This window comes from Ambystoma mexicanum, chromosome 3p (assembly GCF_040938575.1).
Source record: "Ambystoma mexicanum isolate Mex_15411 chromosome 3p, UKY_AmexF1_1, whole genome shotgun sequence".
Taxonomy (NCBI): Eukaryota; Metazoa; Chordata; class Amphibia; order Caudata; family Ambystomatidae; genus Ambystoma; species Ambystoma mexicanum.
This window is the reverse complement of record NC_090925.1, coordinates 925,674,323-925,699,708: the sequence shown is the minus strand read 5'-3', so window position 1 is coordinate 925,699,708 and position 25,386 is coordinate 925,674,323. Positions and strand designations below refer to the sequence as shown.

At 49.0% G+C, this 25,386-nt stretch overlaps 1 protein-coding gene across 4 annotated transcripts in view; it reads right to left on the bottom strand.

The window, feature by feature from the left end:
• UQCC1 (ubiquinol-cytochrome c reductase complex assembly factor 1) overlaps positions 1 to 25,386 on the bottom strand; it is a 999,068-nt gene that overhangs the window by 398,623 nt on the left and 575,059 nt on the right. The gene's annotated exons all lie outside the window — the stretch shown is intronic.

Sequence of the window (25,386 nt, the reverse complement as noted above, 5' to 3'; positions counted from 1 at the left end):
TCTGAGAAAGGGTTGAGAGTTGTTTTTTTCCTTAGGCAGGATGCTAGGGACCACCCCTCACTCTTACATCTATAATACACCAGATCCTCCCTAACCCAGGCATCTTTACTTCCCGGGTTACTATACATTGATTGTTTCTCCCTACTGTCTAGTTCTATCTTGCTGATGGTAACGGCCTAAAGGCGACTGCCTTATCTATCTAAGCTCTCTCTAGGCTCTACGCTGGCCCTATACTATCAAGGTTATTAGTTGTAAACAGGATTATAGGGTTGTGCCTTTTTGACAGTCCATCTCCTTTCTCTCAATCCCTGATGTTCCTCTCCCTATCTCTCAATGTACTTCTCCCAACTCCACCCACCTCATCTCTTACTTGCCCCTCTATATATCGTACCCCTCCAACTACTCACTGTTAATTCCATCCTCAATGCTATTACTCCCCCTCCACACTACTGCTCCCTCCTCCACACCTCATACGTCACAACTTTCACCCTTACACAGTTTCCACTCACTCTCTACACTGCCTCAAGCAATCTCAGCTATCTTGCAGACATACTCACTACACAGCATCTCACCTTTTTTTTTTATTTGCCACCACACTCCTGTCCACCTTCCTTCCTCAATGGCTCTTGGTCTACCACCACCACCTGCTCTGACTTCACTTAAACAACCCAAAATGTCCTGCTTCCTATTAGAACTTTCACTGTCACCAGCTTCTCTCATTGGGACTATGGCCCTGTCTTCCCCAACCCACAGGCATTATAAACAGATGAAATTATAAATAGTGGGCTAAGCACTGCCCCTTTCCTCAGTGTGTGCCGGTCATGATGCAGCAATGGCGATCCGTAGTGCAAAAAGTCCAAGTTCATTTTGGGTGGACCACGGCACAGCTTCCCCTAAGGTAGGTAAAGTTGTGTTGAGTGGTTGCTGCTTTGCTTCCGAGTACTGTGGCAAGCCACAAGGAAGACTCAGACCAGAGGACATGTTTTAATGTCGATTTATATACATTAAAAGAAAACGCTTCACTAACCCTATCACTAAAAGGGAGTTCCCTTCCAAACTAAACAAAGGTGATTGTCTATAGTCCAAAACAAAATAGAACTTGGTCCAAAGCATTTTACTAAACCGGCACTACCACTTGGCAAAGCATAAAAGAAAACAAGTTGAGTGCCCTGTACTCTTCGTTCTTCACAAAGGTATCTCTGGTTGTCTCAGGCATCTCTCCTGGGCCTGTATCCAATGGTTAGAAGTAAATAACAGTTCTACTCAAAGAACACAGTTTTTGTCAGTATATCAAAAGTTCCTCAAAGTTCCCCAAAGATCGAACAAAAAGTCTCAAGTTCCTGGAAAAACAAAAGTCAAATATCTTTAGGTGGAGGGATATTTCCCTGATACCTTTCCACCAGCTTGGTTGATCGCTCCCCACTTGGACCAACTGTGGGAGACCTCTGTGCTCCCATGGTATCTGCTTTTCACTCTGCTTTGGATTCCCCTGTCCCAATAGCTCACTTAGTTCTTTAGGGTACCTGTGACCCCTCTCTCCTTCTGGCTCTCTTAGCTTTCGGGGGTCCCTGTGACCCTTCTGGAGGTTTGTGCTGCTCAGGAGTTTCGGGCTCCCATGACCCTTCTCCTTGTCTCATGCTCTCTCTCTTCTCAGGTCCCTGCGAACCTTGAATGGGGACAGGGCAGTCCTTCACTTTTCCCTGCTCGTTCGTTCTTCTCTTCTCCTCCCTCCGACGTGGGCAACCCACGTATCTGCTGTACTGCAGTGCTTTCGCCAGTGAGGGTCAGTCTCACAAGCGACAGCAGCGTTCTCCATAGCTTGCCGCTGTTCTGCACTAGATGCTAGCGATCTTCGCATTCCGCTCATCTCTGCTCTCTCTCTCACTGTTGTTGGCTCTCGGTCTTAGAGCGGAGGACCCAGTTCTACCTTCGTCCATGGACTCTACGTCTGTTTTGTGGGTTCAGGGCCCACCACATCCTGTACGTGGTCAGACCTCAGCCTCTCAGGCCCAGCACATGTCCTTGCCTGGTGGACGCCATTTCCCTCAGGCGTCCGCTACTTTCAGTGCTGCAGCCTGCTCTGCGTGGATCTGCCTCTTTCTGATGTTTTCACATATGAGGCTCGCCTCAGCGATGGGTTTATCATCCTCCATTGACGGGTTGTTGACCCTTTATTCTTGATCCGATATTCAAAAGGGGCGTATTGTTTACCACAGATTGTCAACCATGTGGAAAGTTCAGCATTACCTTGAGCCAAACACTAAGTTATTGTCAGTATTTCTTACTCCTATGTAGGCTGATAATAGCTTGGGTATATGGAGTTCCCCCATAGGAATGGGAGTCCTTGTCCCCTAAAGGGGAGTCCCTCTCAGTGGGGTCCCGCTTTCCCAAACCCCTAGGCAGGGTTGTGTTTAGCAGGCTCAAGTGAGTCAAGCAAGCTGGTACTGCCGATATATAAGCAGCCACTTGGGGAGGGGACAGGATTTGGGGCTGCATCCTACCGCTCTCCTTTGGGGGAAGACTAACTCTGGCTTCCACCCTGATGAGCCTCCCACCCTGGCTGAGAAGGGTTCCTCGCCCCTCCTGACAAGGTCTGATTACTAACCTTGTCATAGCCTGTTTGCCGATAGACATTTATGTTATTGTTATTGTTATTTTGCATTTATATAGCGCCTTATATACCATTGGTATGGTCTGAAGGCGCTGGTAGGTTGAACGCCCTTGGGAACTGAAGTTCGGGTCAGTAGAGAGAGTCCAAAAAGGTGCGTGTGCGCACCAGGTATGTGTGCAGCTGGTGCAGAGTTCAAGTGGTAGCTGCTTCTTAGCGGTAGGTGTGGTGATTGAGAGATCAGGAGTATGTGTTCGCTCTGGCCGGCTTTATCCAGAACGAGTGTGGCTGCGTTAGGCCTGAGGAGAACGCCTGGCTGGGGGGTGTGAAACCAGCAATGTTTATTTAGAGTGATGTGGAGTGAGCGGGAGATGTAGATATGAGAACAGTTATACCGAATGGTGTCATAGTATCTCTGTGTTCTAGTTGAGTGGTGGTGTAAGGGAGAGAGTAAGCGTGGGGTGTGGTATGATGTATGTTTTTCTAAGTGCAATTGGGTACGCTTCTAAATGCAAGTGGGAACAAATTCTAAATTTAACTTTCTCAGAGAGGCTATTGGGTGCAACTTCAAATGCAATTGGGTACACTTCTAAATTCAACTTTCTCAGAGAGGCTATTGGGCGCAGCTTCTAAATGCAATTGGGTACACTTCTAAATGCAATTGGGTACACTTCTAAATGCAAGTGGGTACACTTCTAAATTAAACTTTCTCAGAGAGGCTATTGGGTGCAACTTCAAATGCAATTGGGTATACTTCTAAATGCAAGTGGGGACAATTCTAAATTAAACTTTCTCAGAGAGGCTATTGGGTGCAACTTCAAATGCAATTGGGTATACTTCTAAATGTAAGTGGGAACAATTCTAAATTCAGCTTTCGCAGAGAGGCTATTGGGCGCAACTTCTAAATGCAATTGGGTACACTTCTAAATGCAAGTGGGAACAATTCTAAATTCAACCTTATCAGAGAGGCTATTGGGCGCACCTTCTAAATGCAATTGGGTACATTTCTAAATGCAATTGGATACACTTCAAAATGCAGTTGGGTACACTTCTAATTGCAATTGGGTACACTTCTAAATTCAACCTTCTCACAGAGGCTATTGGGGGCAACTTCTAAATGCAATTGGGTACACTTCTAAATGAAAGTGGGAACAATTCTAAATTCAACCTTCTCACAGAGGCTATTGGGGGCAACTTCTAAATGCAATTGGGTACACTTCTAAATGTAAGTGGGAACAATTCTAAATTCAACCTTCTCACAGAGGCTATTGGGGGCAACTTCTAAATGCAAGTGGGAACAATTCTAAATTCAACCTTCTCAGAGAGGCTATTGGGCGCACCTTCTAAATGCAATTGGGTACACTTCTAAATGCAATTGGGTACACTTCTAAATTCAACCTTCTCACAGAGGCTATTGGGGGCAGCATCTAATTGCAAGTGGGAACAATTCTAAATTCAACCTTCTCAGAGAGGCTATTGGGCGCAACTTCTAAATGCAATTGGGTACACTTCTAAATGCAAGTGGGAACAATTCTAAATGCAAGTGGGTACACTTCTAAATGCAAGTGGGAACAATTCTAAATGCAATTGGGTACACTTCTAAATTCAACTTTCGCAGAGAGGCTATTGGGCGCAACTTCTAAATGCAATTGGGTACACTTCTAAATGCAAGTGGGAACAATTCTAAATGCAAGTGGGTACACTTCTAAATGCAAGTGGGAACAATTCTAAATGCAATTGGGTACACTTCTAAATTCAACTTTCGCAGAGAGGCTATTGGGCGCAACTTCTAAATGCAATTGGGTACACTTCTAAATGCAAGTGGGAACAATTCTAAATGCTAGTGGGTACACTTCTAAATGCAAGTGGGAACAGTTCTAAATGCAATTGGGTAGACTTCTAAGTGCAATTGGGTACACTTCTAAATACAATTGGGTACGCTTCTAAATGCAATTGGGTACACTTCTAAATGCAGGTGGGAACAATTCTAAATTCAACTTTCTCAGCGAGGCTATTGGGCGCAACAATATCAAATGCAATTGGGATCGCTTCTAAATGCAATTTGCCTCAGAGAGGCTATTGGGCGCAACTCCTGAATGCAATTGGGAGCACTATTAAATACTGTTGGGCACACTACTGAATGCACTTGCTAACACTTTCTAAATGCAATTTGCCTCAGAGAGGCTATTGGGCGCAACTCCTTAATGCAATTGGGAACACTTCTAAATGCAATTTTCCTTAGAGAGGCTAATGGGCGCAATATCAAATGCAATTGGGAACACTTCTAAATGCAATTTGCCTCAGAGAGGCTATTGGGCTCAACTCCTTAATGCAATTGGGAACACTTCTAAATGCAATTTTCCTTAGAGAGGCTAATGGGCACAAATATCAAATGCAAATTGGGATCGCTTCTAAATGCAATTTGCCTCAGAGAGGCTATTGGGCGCCACTCCTGAATGCAATTGGGAACGGTTCAAAATGCAATTTTCCTTAGAGAGGCTAAAGGGCGCAGTTCAGAGAGAGGCTATTGGGCACAATTTCTAAATACACTTATAGGTTATTGGGTACAACTTCCAAATGCAAATTTCACATAATGAGGGCAGAGTTTCAGAATGCAAATATAGGGAATTTACAGTGGCGATGCTTTGTTAGTTGAGTGGTAGGGTAGTATGGCCTGAAGTAATTGCTTCTGGCCCCGCCCTTTCCACACTTACTTGATGTTGGCTTCTTGCTTCTCCTGCTGATACCTGCAGATACAACCTGGAGCCGTCTCTGTAGGAGCCGTCCTTTGCTTCAGGTCCTTAGCTGATGGGCTGCCAGGCAGAGGGCTGCCCAGGAGGGACTGGTAATGAGTGCAGATCTTCTCGTCAGGGCCAATCAGGGGCGGGGGCGGACTGGGAGGCGGGTCGGGAGGGGGAGAGAGAGCGCGAGGGCCGGGGCAAGCTACCGTGCACGCGGGTGCAGGGGACCTCTAGAGGGACTGGATGGGGTCAGGATCAGGGCTCAGAAGGGTCTTGCGTGTGCTGCACTCACCTCGAGGCGTCCCGATGGAAAGTGGCGCTCGAGGTGAGTTGCAGAGGCCTAGTTTCTCCGAGGAAATCGGTTGGCCAATCAGGGGCGGGGGCGGACTGGGAGGCGGGTCGGGAGGGGGAGAGAGAGCGCGAGGGCCGGGGCAAGCTACCGTGCACGTGGGTGCAGGGGACCTCTAGAGGGACTGGATGGGGTCAGGATCAGGGCCCAGAAGGGTCTTGCGTGTGCTGCACTCACCTCGAGGCGTCCCGATGGAAAGTGGCGCTCGAGGTGAGTTGCAGAGGCCTAGTTTCTCCGAGGAAATCGGTTGGCCAATCAGGGGCGGGGGCGGACTGGGAGGCGGGTCGGGAGGGGGAGAGAGAGCGCGAGGGCCGGGGCAAGCTACCGTGCACGCGGGTGCAGGGGACCTCTAGAGGGACTGGATGGGGTCAGGATCAGGGCCCAGAAGGGTCTTGCGTGTGCTGCACTCACCTCGAGGCGTCCCGATGGAAAGTGGCGCTCGAGGTGAGTTGCAGAGGCCTAGTTTCTCCGAGGAAATCGGTTGGCCAATCAGGGGCGGGGGCGGACTGGGAGGCGGGTCGGGAGGGGGAGAGAGAGCGCGAGGGCCGGGGCAAGCTACCGTGCACGCGGGTGCAGGGGACCTCTAGAGGGACTGGATGGGGTCAGGATCAGGGCCCAGCAGGGTCTTGCGTGTGCTGCACTCACCTCGAGGCGTTCCGATGGAAAGTGGCGCTCGAGGTGAGTTGCAGAGGCCTAGTTTCTCCGAGGAAATCGGTTGGCCAATCAGGGGCGGGGGCGGACTGGGAGGCGGGTCGGGAGGGGGAGAGAGAGCGCGAGGGCCGGGGCAAGCTACCGTGCACGCGGGTGCAGGGGACCTCTAGAGGGACTGGATGGGGTCAGGATCAGGGCCCAGAAGGGTCTTGCGTGTGCTGCACTCACCTCGAGGCGTCCCGATGGAAAGTGGCGCTCGAGGTGAGTTGCAGAGGCCTAGTTTCTCCGAGGAAATCGGTTGGCCAATCAGGGGCGGGGGCGGACTGGGAGGCGGGTCGGGAGGGGGAGAGAGAGCGCGAGGGCCGGGGCAAGCTACCGTGCACGCGGGTGCAGGGGACCTCTAGAGGGACTGGATGGGGTCAGGATCAGGGCCCAGAAGGGTCTTGCGTGTGCTGCACTCACCTCGAGGCGTCCCGATGGAAAGTGGCGCTCGAGGTGAGTTGCAGAGGCCTAGTTTCTCCGAGGAAATCGGTTGGCCAATCAGGGGCGGGGGCGGACTGGGAGGCGGGTCGGGAGGGGGAGAGAGAGCGCGAGGGCCGGGGCAAGCTACCGTGCACGCGGGTGCAGGGGACCTCTAGAGGAACTGGATGGGGTCAGGATCAGGGCCCAGCAGGGTCTTGCGTGTGCTGCACTCACCTCGAGGCGTCCCGATGGAAAGTGGCGCTCGAGGTGAGTTGCAGAGGCCTAGTTTCTCCGAGGAAATCGGTTGGCCAATCAGGGGCGGGGGCGGACTGGGAGGCGGGTCGGGAGGGGGAGAGAGAGCGCGAGGGCCGGGGCAAGCTACCGTGCACGCGGGTGCAGGGGACCTCTAGAGGGACTGGATGGGGTCAGGATCAGGGCCCAGAAGGGTCTTGCGTGTGCTGCACTCACCTCGAGGCGTCCCGATGGAAAGTGGGACAGGATTTGGGGCTGCATCCTACCGCTCTCCTTTGGGGGAAGACTAACTCTGGCTTCCACCCTGATGAGCCTCCCACCCTGGCTGAGAAGGGTTCCTCGCCCCTCCTGACAAGGTCTGATTACTAACCTTGTCATAGCCTGTTTGCCGATAGACATTTATGTCACAAAAAGAATTAGAAATAATAAAGGTTTTTAAGGAAAATCATTTTTAGATGGCATTAATGAGAACATGAATTACAAAGAAAAGAAGCAACCAAATGTCATGTCCATGCCACTGAAACACCAAGTGGCACCCAATGTGGACTAAATGAGACTCGAAATTCATCAACATAATCATCCATGGATAATACATATTCATATGTCTGTCTTTACATTCCCTTTTGCAACACTTTGGAACTTGCCTATTTAATTTCACAAAGTACATATCCCATAATGCACCTTTTGTCAGTTCCCATTACTTGGCTATTACTATGCAGTAGTTTTAGAACTACTATCCCCAGAAGCACTAGAGATCAGAGCAGTTTTCACTTTCCCAGGTCGAGAGAGGAAGGCAGCAGATGTGCTTCAGGTGCTGCCAACGAGCCTGAATCAGCACAGGGTGGGTCAGTATTTAAGTAGCTGCATACAGGAGCATAGGGCTCTTCCACTGAGTTCGCAGCCAGACTCTTGTGGTTTGGACCTTGGATTTCTGCTCTATCCTGTGGCTGCTGTTTCCAGCACCTTCTCCAGTGCCCTCTGTCTGCAGCTTTGTTCCCCCTGCCCTGCAACCATGTACCCACTGCCTGAAGTTCCCCTGTTCCTCTGTCTGAAGACCTCTGTTCTCTGCCTGCCGTCCTTTGCTACCTCTGTTCCTTGCCTGCCGTCCCTTGCTCTCTACTGCCAATTTGCTTGTTTGCTGCCTACAGTTCCTTGCTCTGTGCCCATAGTCCATTTTAGCTGGCTTTAGCTTTCTAGATTCCAGTAATGAGTTTACTTGTTTTCTGTATGAAGTCCTGCCCTTGTTATTGCAGTCAAGAATTACAGTTCCTTATTAATCTGTGTTCAGTTCTGGGTTTACTAGTAGAATTTCAGTCCTGGGTTGTCATGTTCCTGATCTATAGTTCAGTCTGCTGTTCCTTGATTCCAGTCCTTAGTTTCTACTCTGCAGTTCCAATCTCCTGTACCTTTGCACTTTGATTCTTGTCTTCTTGCTTGTGCTCTTTCTTCCCGTTCTCTGTCCTGAACCTTGCTCACTATGATGTCCTGTTCGTTGCCTGGATATTTCTGTTATTGTTCTCATCCTCACTTCTGCTTGAGTAATTCCCTTGTTCAGAGTTTGGCTGCAGTTTTTCCTGCCAGGCAATCTCTGTCCCTTTCCTTTGTCACTTCTCAGTCTTGTCCATTGTGCCATATTTGTTAACAGTGTGTTGGTTCCTGTTTCAGGGGGCAGTCACTGTTCCGTTCCTGCTGGACCTGTACAGACTTCAGTCTTGTAGGTATGGTTACATTGTTTGTGCCTTAAGGTCCAGACCCCCCCTGCTGCTCCTTTCCTTAGCATTCAGAGTGAGTCCTGTAATAACTACCAGCTCAGAAGGCTACAGTTTACGCCAACCCTTTTCTGCGTAAACTTCAACTGGGCACCTAACTTGTTTGTCTTGTTTATATATGCTGACCCTTTCTGTTTACTGCCTTTGTTGCCTGTCTAGTTGTTGCCTTTCCTTCCTTGTCTGCAGTACTCCTTAAACTCCTGTCTCGCGCACTTATTTCCCATTGGTTTGGGGACACTTCGCTGCCCTCACACCCCTGACAAAGAACACAAATGCACAGCACTTATTCCTTCCCTCAAAAGACCTACAAAAAGAAACATGGCAGCTAAATTGATCAATCAAACATGAAAGTACAATGTTAAACAATTCACAGGATAAAACGTGACCACCATTGTACAGTTTCATATTAGGTGAGACAAACCAGAAACAGATACAAAATAACATTTGAAAAAGAGCAGAAACAAAAGGTTTAAACAGCAGCAGAATGGCTGGTCAGTATTCAACTCCTAGGAATCAACACAAATCTATTAGAAAGGTCTCTCTACCTGGAACCACCTATTAAGATAAATTATGTTCTTCAAGACTGCACTACAACAGTTTGGCTAAATTTCCTTTTCTTTCTTAAATGTTTCCAGTTTAGTTGAGAGATGTATTTTATGAGCCTCATCATCAATCACAGGCCTTGGCTTGGATTTCACTAGGTTGCTGAAACATTTCATTGGTATTTCAAATGCAGAGCCCACCAATAACTGCAGTGGCCAATCAAAAGAACAATTGTTTTGAAAGTAAGATTATATGCAGAGGAAAATGATTCAGGAGACATTTCAACACTAGTTGCAGACAATAGATTGCATCCTCTCAGGACGACCAAATTGCTCCTACTCTCAAAAAAGATCACCAAGCATACCTGAAACTACTACAGATTGAATTCTCATCCTAAATATCAAGCCACTAAAGTCCACTTTGCAATGATTTGAAAATATATCCTAAAAAACATAATTGCTGTTGTGCCACAAACTTGTCTAACTTTGCATCACAAATTCTACAACACATCTTCTTCCAAATAGTCCCACCCAACCTTCAATATATCAATGTTTTCCACTGGATTAGACTTAGTTCATCAGCAACAATGATAGATGCATAATCAATCAAATGTATAACTGAATGAGGATTGAGGGCAAAGTGCTTGAAATGAACTACTGAAGTGGCAAAGGGTCACTTATTCCACCGGTCATTAGTAGAGCCTGTCTAGATAAAGCACAGTCCCTCCTCAGTTTGTGTTTACATTTGTAAAGGTCAAATTCTGGCAGACCACCACCACCACCAAAAAAAAGATCTTTCGAGATCCAGCTATTCTAAAATAACTACAAATTATTTTAGAATAGCTGGATCTCGAAAGATTTTTTTTCTCCAAAAAACTGTTGTGGGTACAGAAACAGACATAAGGACAGGTTCAGATTAGACAATTCTCCTAAGATCCTTTCTCAATTTGTTCCAGAGGGGTGATTAGGAGGGGTGGTGGTGGTCTGCTGGAATTTGACTTTGAGTTATGCCAGTGTTACACCAAAGTGAGTTTCAGAGGGAAATACATTGTTACCACAAGCATTTTCTAAAATGTATTTCCAGATTTTAACTTTATGAAGCCATCACTAATGGCATTTATCACCCTCATAAGTTGATGCCCATGAAATGATGGAAGGTAGGAAGGTACAGACCACAGGCAGATGGGACGTTTCAGAGAGTCCTATTTTGGTTTTGTTTCAGCATCTACATGACACCAATAATGCTCAGCTCTCAAAGCAAATGCAGCATGATCATTTCTGAGCTTTAATATTCCAAACCTCCATTCTGGTTTTTATTTTGGTTCTTGGACAACTGGTGCCGGCCAAAATATTGCTACAAAGAAGGGAGAAGAGAAAAGTTGTGGAGTAGCAGAATATTTGGTTGGTATGGCAACACTATTGGCATGTATCATCTATATCACAGATTATTTTTCATGTCCTTCCACACCCCAATTCTGTCTCATAGTCCTTCTCCTTTGCCCTGGTTCTCCCCTTACATCAACATCCCTCGTCAATTTATTTCACCAAACACCAGCCAGGGTGTTTTTAGAAGAAACTTTGGTTTTTGGTATCTCATAATTTTACAAGGCATCTGCATATAAACGACTATGCTCCTTTTAAACCCATAGTGTAATTGCCACAACGTTTCAAGGTTGTTTCCCCTTCTTCAGATAGCCTACCAGGCACTTTATACATGCATTGAGCCGATTATACTTTAAAGACTACATAAACAAAACCTGTAAGGCTCCAAAACAACTCCTAAAAGCATTACCCCGGCAACCGCTTAAGCAGTCTCTCCATTCTCACATCTGCACTCATAGCATCAACATTTCTAAAAAAACAATGCTTTTTTAAAAGATTTCAAATGTTTCAGCCTACTCCCAATGGTTCAGAGCTATTGTCCCAAAGCCTTCCATAAAATCTCCTTAATAAAATCACAGATCAGTTGCTTCTGCATCAACATCCATGAAAAATCAACTAATGTTGCTTACATTTTGTCACACACAAGATGTATCCTGGGACATGCATCACTAGCACGTTACATGCCAGCATAGCTAATCTCATATAAATATAGAAACCTTAAAAAAACTTAAGTCTGAGGGCTGTGCTTCCCTGCCCCTCGCCTGCCTGCTTAATTAGCACAAGGGAACAACATTCAAGCTAAAAGTTACGGGCCAGACATAAAAAGTCACTCACCACCTCCATTCTACACATACACTCAGCACACCACTATTGTTCACCAACTGTCAACTATCGCTTGCCAATGGCCAGTTGCTCGTTCAGATTGTGAGCCCCGATTAGCACCAGCAGAACACTAAGGGCGCTAAAGCTGATTTTTAAAATGGGAAAATAAAAAATAGTAATTAACTGGTGTCTCTGGCTGACTGCATCCTCCACCTCTGAACAACACTGAAAATGGACTTCAGTGCTGAAAACAGGGATACGCTAGATGAAAGTATTACTTTTCATTTAAAAAAAAAAAAAGTCTTGGGTGCTAATGATGATATTAAAGGGCGCACCAGGCTAATTCTGCTGGTAATAGCTAGCTAGCATCATCACCTTCTAAGAGCCCACGCTTCATTTGGGCCATTAAATTGGGCAATGGGCCATCACAGGTAGGGTTGGCCTGCTGGCCAGTTAAGATCACCTCATTAACCGCATATTTTACTGTTGAGATCACAACACAATCAGCAGAATAAATTACAAAAACAAATACATGCTAGGTCCTCATTCAAACCGCTCGTGTTGTCTGATTAAAGGTCTAAATAGTGTGTACGTCATCACAAACAAAAGGGGTGTGTCGTTCTTTTATGACAGTGGCGATTCCAGAATTACCTGAAGCCAAAGAGGCTGAAGAAATGTCACTATTTGGTAAATCCAAAACAGGGTTATCAACAGTCTTTCCAATTCCCATGTAGGCGGATAATCTGTTCTGGACAGTGTGTTCCTTGCAGGACTGGAGTCCTTGTCCACAAGAGGGGGGCGGTCACTCCCTGTGAACTTGCATAGACCCCTAGAGAGCGTTTTGCTGAGCGGGCTCACCTCCCTAGCCTCAAAGGGGTAGCTCCCTCTAGGGAAAACGGACGAATAGTCCAGATTCGTCACAATAACCGTGTTCCTTTTGCTTTCGGACTCCTTTCCTTATCACCACCTCTCAGGTATTTCAAAACTCTGACAATCACCTAAAACTGTATTTTACCAACAGCAGGATGCATTAGGTTAATGTGTCTCCCAACACTGGACATATTGTTTCTGCAATCTTCATTTTCATGTTCTACTATTTTTCTTTCATTTTTCCAATTGTTATTCCAACATAATCCACCCACAAGGGTATTTTATTGCATACATTACAAAATAAAAGGATGCGTGATGGCGTTGCTTATCATTATGTTATTACAGACACTGTAATTAAGCCACAGAAGGCCCCTGAAGCTAAGGGGATAACACAACTGTCTTTAGATTACATCTGACCTGCTACCTTTAAGGTTTTTTTTCCTCACTCAATTGTTCTAACAAATGACAACTGCTTGGTTGTTGATGTGAATTTTTTCTTTCCATCATTAGTGACATTGGGCCTCAGTACGAGTCCTGCGGTAGCCTTGCCGGAAAAACCAGCAGGCTGCCGCCGGTCCCGAAATACCATTCCGCCTCTGTGGTTGCCGGAATCACCGGGGCATTACAACCCCGGTGAACCAGTAATTCCGGAGGCGGAATTCCGTAAATCCCCATTCCCGGGAAAGGGGACAATGGAAACACTGGTCCCGACCATAATCACGTGATGCCGCGGTGACTCTATTTACGTCTGACTCGGCTACAGCTTCCCCGTTTTCTCGGGGGTTAGAACAGCTATACCGAGCCGGCAAAAGCAAGTAAGTAGAGTCCACCTGGCCTGCGTTTGTTTGCATTCTTTTGCAGGCACTTTCTCCTCCCGCTTCCACCCCCCTGCCCTCCCCTCATTTTCGTTTAAAGGAAGGGTGCGAACGGGAGTACTCCTAGCAGGTTTAAGTTCTGATCCAGGCATAACGGAATATACGTTGGGGTTGGTGGGCCTTTCTATACACCCCCCCACCCACCCTTTTTCTTCACCGCATAAAAGGGATCTTGGTCTCTCCCATTACCTGATGTGTTTTGGGCGTGATGAAAGCATGGTAGGAAGGAGGGAGCATATACACTTTTGAGTGATTATGCCATTCTTTCCAATTTTGCAGCGCAGCACGACGCACAGTGGTTTGAATCTGAATGACCTTTGTGATTTCGCAGCCTTTATGTACAACAACTTTTGCAAACATCCATTGCAGTGGTCAAGGTCAGTTACACGGTGTGTTTGGTCCTATTAGCTGTGATGGATGGCTTTTCCATCCTACGTCTGACATTTTTGTCTGTGGCATGGTCCTGTTCTGGGACGCTGGTGAAGTAACAGGGGCATGTATGGATTTGCAAACAACTAAATTACAGGCCTCTCATTTTCTTGCGATACCAAACAGAACCATAGACCACACAATCTGTGTTTATGTAACTTTAACCTAATTTTGAATTTGTCTGTATCTTCGCAGTGCACACTGTATCCCTAGTTTTTGGTCGTTCTAGATCTATGAAAAGAGATGCAGTGATTTTTTCTGTTGCCTCTTAAGCATTAGTGCATATGGCAATGTGTGTGGGGAGTGACTTTGGCTTTTTTTGCTTTGTTTTCCCATAGGCTTTCTCCATAAACCTTCCTGCACTGGCACTAGAAAATGGGGTAAAGTATTTGAACCCCGTGGCAGCAATATGGTGATGTAATATTGAGTATCGCCATAGTAAACTTCACCCCTGTTTTAGAAGACTGTCCTGATGAAAGTGGTTACACCCAAAATGCACCACTGAAACCGGTAGACGGTGGTTGTTACATGGTGGAGAACCAAAACATGCTCTACCTTTACCATGAACAACCTTTTTTATGTCTTTTTATGAGGTCTTACGTCCCTTCCTACCATTTAAACACCTTATAGGAATGGTTAACATCCCCACCAGGGGGTATTGGCTGTATTAATAAGCTTGGATCACAGCAATACAATAATATTGTGTTGAGCCTTTCTCTCTAATTGTACTTGTAGAGTCACCTTGGGAAGTCTTGACCTGTCTATGAGATATTAAAAGTGTTTTGTACCCACAATAGACAGCTCAGATTTGTTCTCATTTAATTGTATCTCTAGACCAAGGGGTAAACTTTACTTTTAAATCCTCTTATTCTGCCTATTCTTCCTCTAAGAGGACCTACTGTGCCCCAGGACATGAAGGAGTCTTACAACCTTCATTTTGTTGTTGTTTTTCAAAAATGAATTCTCTTTGACTTCTTTTACTGTCCCCCCGTTTGTAAGCGGCACATCAGCGCTTCCGAGGGATAGGTTTTTCCTAAACCTTTGGGTTAGGACAGGTTTAGACAGTTTTTCCTCTCTATCCTACTGTCTTCTGATTGACCCTGTATCTCCTTGGCCACTCTCGTTAGTGCTTTTGCCCCATATCTAATGGGTTTCCCCCACTGCCTATTATAATGACATACAGTTGTTGTTGCCCTCTTTTCTTGTGATACAATACTAGTCTGTTAGGGCTTCACCCTGTTCACTGCACCTTGAATGCCCTTCTGTTTATAACTCTGTCTATGACAGAGCCAGTGTTTCCATTTCCGCCTGTAGGAGGGTGGTGTTACTCCCGCCAGGTCAGACCTGGCGGGAGTGACACCTCCCGCCTGCAGAACTCGGAATTAGACGGTCCGGAAACAACGGTGGCAGCGTATTTACATCCACCGTTGTTTCGGGACCGGCAGGGTCATAATGAGGCCCATTTTCTTTTAATCCATAATAAGCGACATGATTGCCAGCATGAGTTTCCTCAGGGCAACATATTTTGCTCTGTCAAGTAGGTCCAGGATAAGCATTTCAGAAAAGGCATATATCTGTATGGATTTTTATTCTGCATCATCTGCAATTTCATATTTGTATGTTTTAGTACCATTTGAATAAGCAAAATGAACATGACTCGAAGTTGAATGCACTGGGAAAAAACAGTGAGTGTTTTGCGCTGCTAATTAAATCCCCAATAACAACAACAGGGAGCCTTCATAAAAGGTTAGGCATCTATACTACTGCAATAGGACGCCACCTCATGGATCATAGGCAATCAGCAAATATTTACAGAAATAAAGAAATGCATGTTCATCTATTACCACACCAAATTCAAGTTTTGATATCTTTTATTGTACTAGCAGAAACTATAAAGCATACATGGTCAAATGCATTAGCCTTCCAAGTACCAACGACGACTGATGGTGGTTCTAAAGCGAATGCACTTTGATATCTCTGAGTAATATTTTCAGTTAGTCTAATACAAGATTTCAAAACTTTCATTGTGCATGATTTTAAAATTAGACTACCGCTCAACGTTTCTTTGCATAGTAATTATTAAAGTCACAAAACCCATGTCTATATTTTTTTTAAAGTAATCTATCAAATGAAAAACAGAAAAAGGCACACACATTAAATACTTACCAGCATGGGAACCTTGTATATACATCTTTAGCTGGGAAGACATTACATTGTAAGAAAAAATAAGTAGATGTGAGAGGACTGTTTGAAAGAAGATAAATTAGCATGAAACAACATGGAGACGTTTCAGCCAATGGAGGAAATGCCATGACAAACTTGTTGATGACCGCAAATGGAAACAACCAACCCCACTATTCATTAAATCTAGGGTCATAATAGGTCTGCTTAAAACCTTGGCATAACTCGTTCTCACTCCTGTGTCTTCTCCTCCCAAGCACTGACTGTAATGGAACCCAATAACCCACACTTGCAATATCTAATAAATCGAAATATAAGAAAATGTGTTGCAAGAACTAGAATGCCAAGCATTTCTTATTTTTTCTTTCCCATTACGCACCTCCATCCTAAAGTCCTCTTCTAATTATTCTTTTAAGGGTCCTTTTTAATCTGTACGAATGTGAATAAACAGTGACACTGATGCAGCCCGATATCTCCTCCAACTCAGGCAACCTTTGGGAAGGCAGTGGCAGAGGGATATGTGCCTTCATGGAAACTAATAGGAACACTCACAAGCATACCTTTGAACCACGCCCTTATTTGGAGATTGCCACCTACGTTGGACTACTTTTCACCCATCTAACAAGCTTAATGCCTTCGGTTGACTTCACTACATTCACCCTCCAAGCAAACCATCACCCCCCAAAACTGTTAATCTCCCTGGACTTTATAGGTTCACCATCCAAAGAAATTAGGAATATCCCTGTTTGGAGACTAACATTAGGAGGTGTGCAAGAGGAACAATTTAGATGGACTTACTTTAATTGGAATTAGTGATATTTTGGCGAAACAAAACCAATAATATCAAGTTATTGGCTGAAAAGCAGATGTCCATACAAAACTAACCACATATACACCCTTGCAGACACAAACTCAGAAGAAATCAGGAACTCGGGCAGCAGGGCGTGAGTAGATTGCCTTCTAAAACTTAATTATGTAGAAGCTTCACACCAGTGATACAGCACTGCGTGCCCGTCTCCATGCTCTCTCTCTCTTTCTTTCTTTCTCGTTCCCTGGAGCCACTAGGTGCCCGGCGACACCGCAACCCAAACAAGGAGCCACGGCCACTGTTGCCCGCTACCGCTGCCTGCCCAAGGAAGCCAAGATCTTCCCTGAGAAGTCCGGCAGCGGCATAGCCCATGTCAGGATTCACAACCAATGCCACAAAAGTCAACAGGTCCACTCTTTCGCTCTGGCTCTTTAACATATACCTTTCTCTGCTGGCACGCCTCATTTCCTCCTTCTGCCCCAACTTCCAGTGCTACGCTGACGACACACAACTCTTCTTCAAACATCCTACTGACACCTAATGATCTCTGCCTCAATGCCAGCAAAACAGAGATTCTCCCCATTAGGTCCCCTGCCCCCTACTTCTTCCCTTCACTCTGGCCTTCCTCCATGGGATCTCCTCCCACCCCATCCTCTGAAGCCAGGAATATCAGAGTCATCTTTGACTCCTCCCTTTCCTTCATCCCTCATATTCAGGACATTGTCAAGAAGCCCCACTTTCAGCTCTTCCTTCTCAAAGGATCTCTACTCTTCCAAACTTTCCCCCACAGTCTCAATGTTACCTGTGCTCTGGTTCTCTCCAGGCTAGACTATTGCAACAGCCTCCTCAATTTTCCTTCGTCCACCCTGCGACCCCTCCAGCTAACCCAGAATAGAACAGCAAGACTTACCCTTGGCCTCAAGCCCAGAACCGCATCTCTCCTGCCCTACAAAGCCTCCTTTGGCTTCCGGTCTCAGCCCGGATTAAATTCACATACCTCTGTATCATCCACAAAGCTATCTGGGGCCGGGACCACTCTATTTTCAATGCTTCCTGACCAAATACTCTCCTTCTAGACTCCTTCGTTCCACTGGCACCTTCTCCCAACGTGTGAAGCAGTTTGCTAAACAGAGAGCTGGTCGTCGATCAGTTTCTTCAGCGGGCTCCCTTCTGTGGAATAGCCTCCTTCTCCCTCTGCGCCTTGAGCAGGACCTCCTCAAGTTCCAAAAAAGCCTCAAGACCTTTCTCTTTACTTCTTCCTTCTCCTCCTCTCTTCCCTGCTAATCATAATACAATAGCATGACTGATGTGCAGGGCCCTTATGTATCCTCGGGGGCCTAAACACCCCCCCCCCCGCATCATTCATCCCAGCCGCTGTCTATTTACTGCACTTGCTTGGGCTCACCCTCCCCACAGGAGGTGGCACTTACATTTTCTCTATTCTTAGCACTTCATCCTGAGCACTTCTCAATGAGCACCACAGCACCTATCCCTTACCCCACCCCTCCCCTCTGCACTCGCACGTTCTGCACACTCACAAGGCATAGTAGGTGTGTCTCCCCCTCCCTGCTATTCTCATTATTTGTTTGTACTATTAATTCAATCATTTATCTTTGTTGTAATTCATTGTCTACCTTTCTCTGTACCCACACTGTTGCCCTGTGGGCGCTTTGAAACAGTTTTTCTAATTGTATAAGCGCCTAACAAGTGACCAATGAATAAATAATTAAAAGTCAGCTGAAATAATTATGCAAACTCATAATTGCTGATTGTATCACTATATGTTTATTAAGTGAAGGATGAAATACTGACATATAGCAAATGGGGTTCACATGTTTTAAAAGACTTTCTTTGAAAGTCTGCAGTTTGGTAGACTAGTTTTGGTCGACCTGAATTTGAAAATGTTTTGTTATCGAATGCACCCCATCCCCACCTCCCTCTCTTACATATACATAAACAGAGTTAGAAATTAAGATTTTATGAGCAGAAGATGAAACCAGGTTTCAGGCATCACCCAGGGGGCAGGAGCTACCTACCAGCTGGGGAGGCAGAAGTGAGACCGCAGCACACCAAAAATCTAACTTCTATATGAGATGCACACTAACTTTTTGTCCATCATGTATTATCCATTATGTTTAAATGTGCCCTAGCTCTGTTCTAATTCTCATAAACATTCTCAAATACTCAAGGTTAATGTCACATATGCATATTAAGGCAACAGTTGGTCTGGGGAGACAAAAGTAGCTCCTGGAAGCTGTTGGTTTCAGGCTAAACAGGCTCTGCTGGGCAAGAAGCAGGACCTTGCATATACATGTGTACAATGTATAAATATATGTATCTGGTCGAATTGAACAAAAGTGTTCGACACAAATTTCAAAAGAAAGTCTTTGTAATAACAAGTGTGGTTTCTGGCATGTTTTATCCCCGGCCTATATGTGTGTTCAGTGATGACATGAGTGAGTGCAATGGCATTTCAGAGTGTTTCCGTAGCCAGGGTTTAATTGGTGTCAGTTATAATATATGATAAGTAATTTTTAACGTGCCTGTACACAAGTGTTAATAGGCACGACAAGACAAGGAAGGGGAAACAGAAGGAGGACAAAACAACAATCTTACTAGGCCTTATGTCATTCAGATTGCGCAAGTTCAGGGGAAGAGGGGGAGAAGTGCCGGGGCATGGGTGAAGGGGAGAGTGCAATGGAACGCCTTAAGTGCTGCCAGGGAGGTGAATCATAAGTGCAGGGAGTCAGGGGAATGAAGGGTAGCAGATGCAGTCCCTAAGTGGTTGGGAGGCCCGAAGGCAGTGCAAGGGCAACTGGTCATGCAGGAACCTGGTCCGGCAAGTTCAGTGGATGTCCAGCTAACCTGTTTGCGCGGCAGGCAGGGGCATCCACAAGGGAGAGAGAGAAAGCACAAGCGAAAAAGAAGGTCTTGAGTTGCTTATGGAACCTTAGGTGGTCCTGCTCAAGTTTCAGAGAGGAAGGGAGTCTGTTCCAGAGGGAGGCCCGAGTCGAGGACAGAGAACCACCCCCCACTATCTGTCTGGAGAAGCCCCTGACCGTCAGAGAGTTGGAGATGGGTGAGGGCTCGAGAAGGAGGATTCTTAGGAAGAGAACGTTGGATGTGGAACAAGTTACTTACCTGTAACTGTTGTTCTACAGCATGGGTCTGGCATGGATTCACATGCTCATGAATATTCCCCGTCGTCAGGCTGGGAATCCTCGGTAAAGAAAAAACCAGTATCAGTTTCGTTTCTGATCTGTCTTTCGTAGTAGTAACCAATCACTGGTCTCTGCGTCATACTGACCACAGCCAATGACTGCCCTCTACCTAAGCCCCGCCTCTGGCAGCCATCTTCAGATTTGGAAGCACGTGAAGTGGCAGTATGACCAAGTGAAGAGCCGCAGAGGGGTAGGCGGGAGGGTTCGCATGTGAATCCATGCCAGACCCATGCTGGAGAACAACAGTTACAGGTAAGTAACTTGTTCCTTCTCCAGCATGGGGTCTGGCATGGATTCACATGCTCATGAATAAAGAATACATAGCAGTACACACATGCACAACCACGGGAGGTGGCAAAGGCTCAACATTAAGCATCACATCAAACTTAACATTAAGCATCTTACCTCCTCACCAGGCTCACCTCAGGCGAACAGGTTGCGCAGCACTGCTTGGCCGACCCTGGACTCCTCCCTGGAATCCCGGTCGACGCAGTAGAATTTCGTGAAGGTGTGCGTCGACCTCCACGTAGCAGCCCTGCATATGTCCAGCAGGGGCACACCAGATAGGAACGCCGTGGTAGCTGCGATCGCTCTGGTGGAATGGGCTCTCGGACGGCCAGGCAGCGGTCGGTTTGCCAACCGGTGACAGTACATGATACAGCCGGAGAGCCATCTGGAGATGGAAGCCTTCGAGAGAGCCTTCCCCTGATTGACAGGTCCAAAGTTCACAAAGAGTTGTGACGTCTTCCGAAAACCCTTTGTGCGGTCCACGTAGAACTTCAGCGCTCTAGCTACATCCAGCGAGTGCAAAGTCCTCTCAGCCGGCGACGAAGGCGACGGGAAGAACACAGGTAACACCAAGGGTTCGTTGAGATGGAAGTCCGACGGTACCTTGGGCATGAAGGAGGGGTGCGTCCTGAGCACCACCCTCGTGTCGTGGAAAGTCAAGTACGGGGCCTTGCAGGAAAGGGCCTGGATCTCTCCCACTCGTCGTGCGGAGGTGATGGCCACAAGAAAAGCTGTTTTCCACGATAGAAACTTCAACGGGGCCGAGTGCAGAGGCTCGAACGGAGGTCCCATGAGCTTGGTCAGCACCACGTTGAGCTCCCACGCCGGGGCCGGAGCCTTCACCGGCGGGAACGATCTGAACAGTCCCTTCATGAACTCTTTCACCAGACGATGAGACCACAAGGACGTCCGCCCCGTGGTTCTGGTGTATCGGGAGATCGCAGCAAGATGAATCTTGATGGACGCGTGTGCCAGACCAGCTTTGGCCAGCGTCAGCAGGTACGGCAGTACTTGGGGAGCCGTAATCCGTAGAGGGTTAATCTTCTGTGCGTGGCACCAGACAGAGAACCTCTTCCATTTGTGTCCGTAGCATTTAAGAGTCGAGGACGCCCTGGCCTTTGCAAGAACCTCTCTGCAGTCGGCCGGTATGTCGTATCCTCCAAACTCTAGCGCTGCAGGAGCCAGGCCTGCAAGTTCAGCGACTTCGGGTCGTGGTGGAGGATGGCGCCTCCTTCCCTGGAGAGTAGATCCGCGTCCGCCGGCAGCTTGATCGGCGGGGACGCTGACAAGTCCAGAAGGTCCGGGAACCATATCTGCCTCGGCCACGCAGGTGCGACGAGGATCATCCTGCACCGTGACCTCTTGAGCTGGTTGACGAGCCGGATTAGCAGAGGCAAGGGAGGGAACGCGTAGAGGAACAGGCCCTCCCAGGGGAACGAGAAAGCATCGCCCATGCTCCTCGTCTGGGGAAACCTGCTGGCGAACCTCCGGCACTTGGTGTTCGTCGCCGTCGCAAACAGGTCGATCTGGGGTGTGCCCCACCGTCGGAAGAGGCGATCCACCAGATCCTGCCGTAGTTCCCACTCGTGGCACGAGCGCAGCTCCCTGCTGAGTAAGTCGGCGATGGTGTTTTTTATCCCTGCCAGATGAAACGGCACCAGAAAAATCCCTTGGGCGACGGCCCAATGCCACAGATCCTGCGCCTCCTTGGACAGCGCTGGGGACCTGGTTCCGCCCTGTTTCCTGATGTAAAACATGGTGGTGGTGTTGTCGGTGAAGATCCTCACCACCTTGCCCTTGAGGGACGGAAGGAAGGACCTGAGGGCCCAAAACACTGCACGGAGCTCCAGGACGTTGATATGCAGGGACTTCTCCGTCGGGAGCCAGAGTCCCCTCGCGTGCAGATTTTCGGTGTGCGCTCCCCACCCTTCCAGGGAGGCATCCGTGGTCACAGTCTCCTGGTGGGCTGGGGTCTGGAAGTCCATGCCCGCCGTCAGATGCGCGCGGGTGCCCCACCACCGTATCGCTCGTCGGAAACTCTCGTCGAGCATGATCCTTTCCTCGAAGCTGCCCGTCGTCTGGATCCAGCGCGCATCCAGGAATTCTTGCAACGGGCGCATCCGGAGCCTGCACATGGGAATGAGGTAGATGCAGGAAGACATCATCCCGAGGAGGGACTTGATGGATCTCACCTTGGCCGCGTCGGCCACCAACATCCGTTGCACCTTGCCCAAGATGGTCCTGGTCCTCTCCTCCGACGGGGAGGCCAGAAGGGACACTGTGTCGAGCCTCGCTCCCAGAAACAGTGCGACTTGCGCGGGCACCAGGTGGGATTTGGCGTAGTTCACGGAGAATCCCAGGTCCGTGAGGAGTTGGACGGTCCTTGCCGTGTGGACCACGGCGAGCTCCTTCGTCTTGGCGCGGATGAGCCAGTCGTCCAGGTAGGGGTAGACGTGAATCCCCTCGCGGCGCAGCTGCGCCGCCACCGGTGCGAGGCACTTGGTGAATACCCTGGGTGCCGACCGTAGTCCGAAGGGAAGGGCTTTGAACTGGTAATGACGCCCTTGGACCACGAACCTGAGGAATTTTCGGTGCCCCTTTAGGATGGGAATGTGGAAGTAGGCATCCTCCAAATCCAACGACGATAGGAAGTCTCCTTCCTCCAGTTGACCCAGGACGTGCTGGAGGGTGACCATCCGAAACTTCTGCGCCTTGATGAACTTGTTCAGCCGTCGCAGGTCTAGGATGGGGTGCCATCCTCCCGTCTTCTTCTTCACGAGGAAGTATCGCGAGTAGACTCCGGAGCCCCGAAGCCTCTTTGGGACGAGTTCGATGGCGCCCTTTCTGAGCATCGCCTTTACCTCCCGGAGAAGTTGAGGGACGTGAAGTTCTTTCCTGGCCACGGGGGGGACGCGCGGGCACCTTCTTTGAAACTCGAGCGCGTGGCCCCGGGCCAGGGCGTCCAGCACCCAACGGTCGGTGGAGATGGACTCCCACACGCTGACGAAGCCCGCCAGCCGGCCTCCCACCGGGGTGCTTCGGTGGGGGCCCGACCCCACGGCCGGTTCAATCCTGCTTGGACGCGGCCTTGCCGCCTTGACCTCCTTGGCGACGACGGCGGGGTCCGCTAGCCTTGCCTCGTCCTCTGTAGGCCTCTTGCGACGACGAGCGGGCCGCTTGACGGTAGGAAGCGAAACCGCCGCCGGAACCTTTGGAGGCGCCCTTGCCTCCGCCGCTCCGAAAGGGCGTCCGTCGCTGCTGCAGGACTCCAAGGGCCCGGGCCGTCTCAGTATCCGCCTTGATGGCCTGAAGGGAATCGTCCACTGTCTTCCCAAACAGGTTGTTCCCGTCGAAGGGCATGTCCAGGACTCTGGTCTGGACGTCCTGCCGAAAGTCCGTAGCTTTGAGCCATCCACGACGTCGAAGGCAAACGCCGTTGCCCAGCTGGCGGAACCCAGTGTCGGCGATGTCCGTCGCCACGGTGATGGCGTGGTCCGAGGCCACCTTCCTGCAGGATCTCCAGGGCCTCCGCCCTCTTGTCGTCCGGCAGAAAATCTAGCAGGGGAGCTATCTTGTACCAGAGCTCCCTGTCGTAGCGAGCCACGATAGCCAAGGCGTTGGCCGCTTTAATCGTCGTCGCTGCCGACGAGATGACTACTTTTTCTCGTACCGGTCTCTTCTAGCTGGCGTCGTGGAAGGGTTCTTGAGGAGGGAAAGGCCCTCCTCCCAAATGTCGTCCAACAGGGGCACTGCGAGGACCGTCTTCCTTTTGGCCTCGCGCCGCTGATAAAGGAATCCTTCCTTTTTCTTCTCCTCAGGGCAGAGTTGGAAAAGCTCGGAAGCCCTGGAGATCATGGAGTGGAAAGATCCGATCTCGTCGGGCGGAGAAGCCCTGGCGGGAGGCGACGACGGGATATCCTCGTCGTATGCCTCGTCGTCCGTACCCGTCGCTGCCGTGTCAGTCCCCGTATCATCCCCTCGGGTGGACGGGGAGGAGGGCTGGACGGGGCGTGACGGTTGAAAAGGAGGTGGTGGATGGATCCTTCTTTTCTTGGTAGGGGGAGCACCAGAAGGCCCCGGTTCTGGATCCCCCGACGGGAGAGGTTCCTCCGTCGGTAACGGTAGCCTCGTCCTTATCTCGGAGCATAGGGACTGTATGGCCAACAAAATGGCCGCCGAGTTGTCTTGCGGCGCTGGCAGAGGGGAATCCGACGGGCGAGCAGGGGCCCCGTCGGTATCCTCGACGATGTCGTCGTCACCTGCGTCGGGGTCCATTCCGACGGGCTGGCCTTCTTCCACGCCTAGGCCGTGGCTTAAGACCTCGATCAGCTCCTCTTCTGAGGTTGAGGCCGAATCTACGACGACGCCCTGCCCCCCCTTCTTCCCCACGGGGGGTTTCACGGGGGTCCTATCGATGGGCACAAAAGAAGACTCCCTCCGAGGAGGCAGGGAGATTCTGGGCCCCGAGGTCGCCACCACTGGTGTAGCCTCCACAGGCTGAGCCAGGGCCGCCGCGACCGTTTCGATAGAGGGCTTGGTCGGATGGATCAAGGCCTTCACCACCTTAGGTGCGCTCACCGCCTTATCCTTGAGGGAGGGGGCACTGCCACGCTCCTCCTCTGCCTTAGAGCTCGACCGGGGCCTCTCCAGGAGCTTCGCCGGGTGCTCGGCCTTCCTCTTACCCGACCCAGAGCGTTGGCTCGTGGTTGATGGTGCCGGGGAGGGTGCGCCCTGCCTGACGCCCGTAGAGCCCGACCGTTCGGCGCTCCCGGTGCCAGCGGACTCGCGGTGCTTAGCCTTATGTTGGGCCCCCGTCGCCGGGGCGCCCTCAAAGGTCTTAGAAGACCGCTCTGATTTCTTCTTCTTCTCGCCAGACGGGCTCTTACCCTCCAGCCAGTTGGCGAGACGTTGATGACGGTCCTTCATGGTCCGTTCCGACATGTTGCCGCAAAACGCACAGTCCTTCTCCACGTGCGTTTTGTCCTCATGAAGGCAGTAAAGGCAGAAAGAGTGTTCGTCCTCCTTAAAGACGTTCTGCAGCTGGCATCCAGGGCAGACCCTGAACAGCTTTCCGGGCGTCGAGCTTCCCTTCTCCTGGGCCATCTTCGAGACCGGGCCTGAGAAGCTTCTGGAGT